The sequence below is a fragment of the Elaeis guineensis genome, chromosome 7, assembly GCF_000442705.2.
Source record: "Elaeis guineensis isolate ETL-2024a chromosome 7, EG11, whole genome shotgun sequence".
In the NCBI taxonomy this organism is placed as follows: domain Eukaryota; kingdom Viridiplantae; phylum Streptophyta; class Magnoliopsida; order Arecales; family Arecaceae; genus Elaeis; species Elaeis guineensis.
Window position 1 is genome coordinate 12,015,776 of NC_025999.2, and position 7,331 is coordinate 12,023,106.

Sequence of the window (7,331 nt, forward strand, 5' to 3'; positions counted from 1 at the left end):
TTGAAACACAGCGAGACATTCTCTTTCTGAAGTTAATCAGGAGTGGTCAATCCCATCTTGACTCACACACCGACTTCACAAGTACTTGACTGTACCCAAAAATTTTTCGAACCATTATTAAAAATACAGACAGTCCGGCACCAAGGTACAGTGAGTTGCTTGCAAGTCACCGTGGTGATCTCAGATCAGAGGGACACTTATACCCATTGGTCTTAGCTAGCTACTCTTGATAGTACAGTATTATATTGGTCACATTCAGTACAGATGTACTCCTACATCTCACCTGGATGCCATACCAGTGTCTCCACACCACTTGATTATGAGGACAACCAACGCATATGGCATACAGCGACCTACACTTGATAAGTTATCATCCTTATTAATAACTTATTATTTGATCGTGAATAATTTAAGAACTATCCAATAAATCTTTCTTTATCGATTGATTGTGGTTCTAAGGACTTCATCATAATTTAGAAGTTCATTTAAGAAAGATAAAACTTTTATGATGAACCTGCCAAATAACTATTATTATTAGATAATTCATATACTAATTTTAATTATCTACCACTTAGATGATTGGCTTTAGGACATATTTCTCAATAGTTTGTCCTCGAAAAGTGATGAAACAGAGTCATCTTATTGCATAATGAGGTAGGGTGGAAGATGAGGATGGTTTTCGGGCCTTACCCATCAATCATTTCAAGCATATATGGGAGATACAAACTATAGGTGACAATATGGTTGCCTTTTATTTCGTCTGCACTTAGTGGGAATCAGAATAAGGTACTAATTGCTATTATGACTGATGAGAATGACATTAAAGAAGCTATTAAGAATATGAACCTTGATAAAGCATCTAGACCAGCCATTCTTTTTTAAAGAATTTGGGCATATTCTCAAATATGAGATTATCCTTGCAACTAAGAACTTTTGCATGAATAAAGCAATATCAAGATCCTAGAAGCAAACATATGTCACTACTCTAATTCCCAAGAAAGCTAGCCCATCAAAGGTCAATGTTTTTCAACCTATTAGTTTGTTTAGTACCGTATACAAGATAGCTGCCAAAATTCTAGTAAATAGATTGAAACATATCCTTTGATCTTCAATATCATCACTTAGGTGGCTTTCATTCAGGGTTGTATTATCATTGAAATATATTATTGGCTCAAGAAATAACGCATTCTCCAATAAAATCTCCTTAAACAAGGAAACTTGATGATAGTTAAAGTTGGTATGGAGAAGGCATATAATATAGGATTCACAACATGATCTTTTGAAAGTGCTTAGCCATTTTGGATTTCACGCAAAATTTATTTAGTGGGTCAAGGCCGGTATCGTAAATCCATAATTTGTATTACTAGTTAATGGTACTTCTCTCGAATGATTTGCTCCTCCATGTGTTTGAGATAAGGATGCCCTTTATCTCCATATGTATTTATTTTATGTTCTTAAATTTTTTTCTAAAATTTTGCAGGTTGCAGTGCAAAGTAAGATGCTATGGGTGTATCAACCAAGCCTAATGAAACATGTTATATCACTTGTTTTATTTGCCAATCACTACTTGCTGGTGGCCAAGGCAACAACTAGAGATTGTTTGTGCTTGAAACTTTATTGGTACTTATTATTCTTTTTTTGAACAAGCCATCAATGGGTCAAAGTCCCATATTATTTTCATTCCAACAACATCAAGCACCATGAAAGTTCACATTAGAATAATTTTTCAAATACCAGTATGGGGGGGGGTGAGTGGGTGGTGGGGTTTGAAATATTTGGGTTCTGTTGGGCGATACCGACCGACCCCACTCACGCCGACTCACCGTCGAGCCTACATGACCAGCGCCCGACTCTGCCGACAGACGGCTGCCGTCACCGACCGACCGAATATACGTCGGTCGGGCAAACCTTCTTTGCTCTCGAACGGCCGAACTATGGAGCCCGATGCCTAACTCCCACAACGCGCCCCACTGACTGCCGGAGGGTTCCCGGGCTTCCGCCCGATGCCCCTCAACCAGCCGCCGACCTATAGTCGATCGACTCCTCCAAATACCGTACGACTGCTGGAGGCTGCCAGTCCTGACACTGACATGCGGCACAGCCGCCTTGGGGCATTATCCCACTTAAGGCATGGGTCAACCCTAGTGATTTGACAGTCCCACGGTGATTTGACAACCTCACGGTGGCTCTAACAGTCCTTGGCGATTTGATAATTCTTCCATTGTCTGCACCATTAATGACGGCGCCATACCGCGCTCCACTATATATATATATCAAGGAAGGCAACAGTGCGGGGAGGTCCTTTTTCGAAACCCATTGAATCCCTCCTCTCTAGCTCTAGCTCTCACTCTCTCTCATTGAGCTCTTGATGTGCAAATCTTAAAATTTGTAAATAAAATCGCAAGCGCACAGTGTGCAGAGTAGCATGACCAGCGAGTACGAATCGATCCCACAGAGACTTGGTTTAAAAATAATTTTCAAATCTATGCTCAAGCGAGCTTTAACGAAAATCAAAAATCGAAAGTTGTTTGCTAAAGACAATAAGACTAAGGATCTAGGGTTTTTGAATCCACTAGATCTAGATTAGGGAATTCTACCTAGAATTTTTCTGATTGATCCTAACGACTACTCCTCTTGTCTTTCCCAAGCATAGATTATGAAGGGACTAAGGCCCAACGATAACCCATCAAGATTTTTTACAGGGGAGTAGTAACTAGGATCCCTTAGGATTTTCTCCTCCTATGCACTGAATCAAGCATGAACTATGAAGGGACTCTGACCCAACTGTAGTTCATCAAAAATTTTTGGCAAAAGAGGAAGAAAAAAAACCCTAAGAAAAATAAAGAACCCTATGTAAAACCCCTACTCATGATCTAGCTTCATCGCAAACCCTAGAAGGGATGCTTAGCTAGACATGATCTAAATCTACTTGCAAAATTTAAATACAGAAAAATAAACTATCCTAATTTCATAAATTAAACTATCCTAATTGCATAAATTTAAACTGCATAATTTAAACTAACCTAATTGCATAAAATTAAATTGCATAAATTAAACTATCCTAATTGCAAGAAAAATAAATTGCATAATGTAAAGAGATAAAATTACATAAAAATAAGATTTTATAAAAAAAAAATTATTACAAAAATCTCAAAGCTCGAAGCTTGAAAAGAAAGCTAAAAACCCCACTATCTAGGGTTACAAGCTTGATCGGAAGGCAAGAATCCTTAAAACAAGGGCCTTTGGGGGCTTTTTATAGACATTTGGGGGTTATAAGGTTTTCAAAACTTTAGATATGGGACTAAAAGGTTTTAGAGGGCTGTTAGAGATGTTTAGGGGCTCAAATCTCGCTCAAAAAATATTTAAATCCATCAAGAAACCTTAGAAATTGTTTCAGCCGTCCGATCTTCATCTAAAGGACCCAATTCATCTAATAAATCAAGCCGGAAGCGATTCTGGGCCGTCGGATCACGATCTGGGTGAAGCGCTGTCGTTGGATCGCGCTGCAGAGATGGGATCAGGTCGGATGTGTCACGGACCGTCCGATCAAGGTGCTGGAAGATTTCGTCCATTGGATCGCGCTGCAGAAGGATCCCGTGTTGTCCTAGTGTTTATTGATTCTTGCAATTGCCTTGATTACGGTTGGATCTTGACCGGCTGCGATGGTGGCCGTCCGATGGTGCAAAAATATTGAGCATTGGATCTTGATTAGAGAAGATCAGACCATCGAGTGATGTGAAGTTACCAGATTGCCCTTCGGACCTTCTTCTCTCTCCTCATGAGCCTTGGACCGCGCGCGTGGATCGGGCTCGTGATGCGTTGCGATGAGCCGAGACTCGCTGATTGGCTGGTTTATGGTGCGCCGATGGGTCCATTGTCCAGGCGCCTGTTGCTATGGACCAAACGGCTAACCAGATCACCAAATCAGTTGATTTTTGATCAATTTTGACCTGATTTGACTCGGGTTTGACCCAATTGAGTCTTCTTTCTTCATTCTTCAATTTCTGGGTCAATTTAACTCCGTTTTGCATAAAATTTGAGCCGTTGGAATTCTCTTTCTTTATTCTTTCTATTGATGACCTCTTCTTCTGTAAAATATAATAATAAATATCAATTTTCTAATAAAGTTAGATAATTTAGATATTAATTGATACTTTTTATGTCAATTTGTGACATAAATCACACCCCCCAACTTAATCATTGCTAGTCCCTTAGCAATGTACCAAAATAAGATCATATTTCAAAAAGATTCTTCCTTTACAAATTAATTTAAGATCGAAATTCAAGAAGTTTTCTAGTATTACTAAGTAATGAGCTTCGAATTAGAATTGGTAGTCAGTCTACTTAGGAGCTTTTTTAGAGTACACTTAAAGTTTTATAACACTTGTGTGAGTGATAACTAACTTAGTATTTCAGTATTAACTTGTACAGGCCAATTGTATCATTTTTCATAACTTAGTTCGATTAATTTTCTATACACCCCAGATTAAATAAAGAACTAAGGTAGCTTTCACACTATTTTTTTTTTTTTTTTTTTTTTGCTGAGCATCCTGGCCTTCCTACCGTCGTTTGATGCGAATCTCAACACTTGACTTAGGTGAAGAGACCCGGTTACTAGGCTTAGGGCAATCCACATTTACTCTGTGTTTTGTATTTTATTTCAGGCAGGTAGCTCTTTCTTTAAATTCAAATTTTTTCAATAGGGGTATAGAGAAAATTATCTAATTTAAATAATACTCAAATCCTTAATTGGCCTTACAATTAACACCTACTTTACCTTGTTAGTGTGCATGTGCAATTGGAAGTACTAATAGTCTTTAAATGACCTAGGCCACCAAGAGTCTAACCAGCTAATCTTCTCCGTGACTCACTACATTTATTAGCAAATACTTTCTAACTTACTCTTATTTCTTTTCTAGATTAATTTATTTCAAAAAAAAAAATTTTTTTAATATATTAAAAGCAAGAAATAACTCATAGTGGAAGGAAAAGGAAATGATAACACCTGATTTTGTTCAAGCTCTCTCCGCAACTTGACCGACATTGTCCCCAATGGAGTTTATCTAATTTATTTGTCTTAAGCAAACTGAAAATAAAAAAAAATATTAGAAATTAAATAAGCTGGGTTGCCTCCCAGAAGTGCTAAGTTTTATGTCTTCAGCCAGACCAAACCTCGAAGCAATTTAATCAGAATAAGTTGGTTCATAAAGAACCATGGCATCTTCAACAGTCTCGACAGGTAATTCCAAGAATGGTTTTAAACGTTGACCATTAACTTTAAAGATAACACCATTACTTGGGTTTTCTATCTCAACAGCTCCGTGTGAAAAGACTTCCTTTACTAAAAATAGTCCTGTCCATCTAGACCTAAGCTTTCCTGGAAACAGATGTAATCTAGAGTTATATAAGAGCACCTTTTGTCCGATATTGAAAATTTTTCTCATAATTGATTGATCATGAAATGCTTTGGTTCGTTCCTTGTATATCCTTGCATTTTCATAGGCTTCATTTCTAAGTTCTTCTAATTCATTCAACTGAAGCTTCCTATGGTTTCCAGCGTCGTTCAAATTTGTATTTAGTTATTTGATGGCCCACATGGCTTTGTGTTCTATCTCAATAGGCAAGTGACATGGTTTACCAAACACAATCCTATAAGGAGACATTCCTAGATTGATCTTGAAAGCGGTTCGGTATGCCCAAAGTGCATCAATTAATTTCAAAGACCAATCCTTTCTATTGGCACTAACAGTTTTTTTCAGGATCTGTTTGATTTGTCGGTTTGACACTTCAACTTGCCCACTAGTTTGAGGATGATATGGTGTGGCCAATTTGTGGGTGACATTATACTTTTTCATCAATGTTGCAAAAGGTCGGTTATAAAAATGGGTTCCCCGATCACTAATGATTGCCCTAGGAATACCGAAACGGGAGAGAATATTTTCTTTAAGAAACTTAATGACCATTTTGCTATCGGGTGTTCTACATGCAATTGCTTTTACCCATTTTGAAACATAATCAACTGCTACTAGAATATATTCATTTCCAAAAGAATTTGAAAATGGTCCCATGAAATCGATCCCCCAAATATCAAAAACTTCAACTACCAAGATTGGGTTGAGTGGCATCATGTGTCACTTGGTGATTCGACCCATTTTCTGACATTGAGCACAATTTTTACAATATTCATGAGCATCCTTAAACAAATTGGGCCAATAAAAACCACATTGGAGAACCTTAGCAGCAATTTTCTTAGACGCGAAGTGACCCCCACATGCTTGATCATGACAAAAAGATAAAATATTCATGACTTCGTTATCTGAGATACACCTTCTAATAATTTGATCAGGACATTGTTTAAAAAGATAAGGATCATCCCAAATGAAATACTTCACTTGGGCAAAGAATTTATATTTATCCTGCTTAGTCCAATGAGAAGGTATCTTACCTATGGCTAAATAATTTACAATATCAGCAAACCAAGGTTCAGTAGACACAGACATGAGTTGCTCATCTGGGAAAGATTCATTGATGGGTGGTTCACTAGATGGTGCGACTGAAATTCAGGACAAATGATCTGCTACAACGTTCTCAGTGCCTTTCTTGTCCCTAATTTCTAGGTCAAATTTTTGAAGGAGCAAAATCCATCTGATTAAGCATGCCTTGGCATCCTTCTTTGCTAGGAGATGTCTAATGGCTGAGTGATCGGTGTAAACAATGATGTGGGTCCCAACCAAATAAGATCTAAATTTTTCTAAAGCAAAGACAACGGCAAGGAACTCCTTCTCAGTTGTGGTGTAGCTAAGCTGCGCATCGTTTAAGGTTTTACTTGCATAATATATCACTCTAGGCAGCTTATTTATCCGTTGACCTAAGATTGCACCCACAACATGATCGAACGCATCACATATTAATTCAAATGGTTCAGACCAGACAAGAGGATGAATGATTGGAGCTGATACAAGTGCTTTTTTTAGAAATTCAAAAGATTCCAAGCACTCATGAGTAAATTCAAATTTGGTATCCTTTGCCAAAAGATTAGTCAGTGGATGTGCTACTTTGCTAAAGTTGGCAATAAACCTTCTATAGAATCCAGCATGACCTAAAAATGAACGTATTTCTTTCACAGATTTAGGTGGTGGAAGACTTGCAATTAGATCTATTTTGGCCTTATCCACTTCAATCCCCTTTTTAGAAATGACATGGCCAAGAACTATTCTCTGTTTGACCATAAACTGACACTTTTCCCAGTTGAAAACTAAGTGCTTCTCCTTACATCGTTCTAGAACTAATTGCAGGTGATTCAGATACTCGGAGAAGGTTAGGCCAAAAAC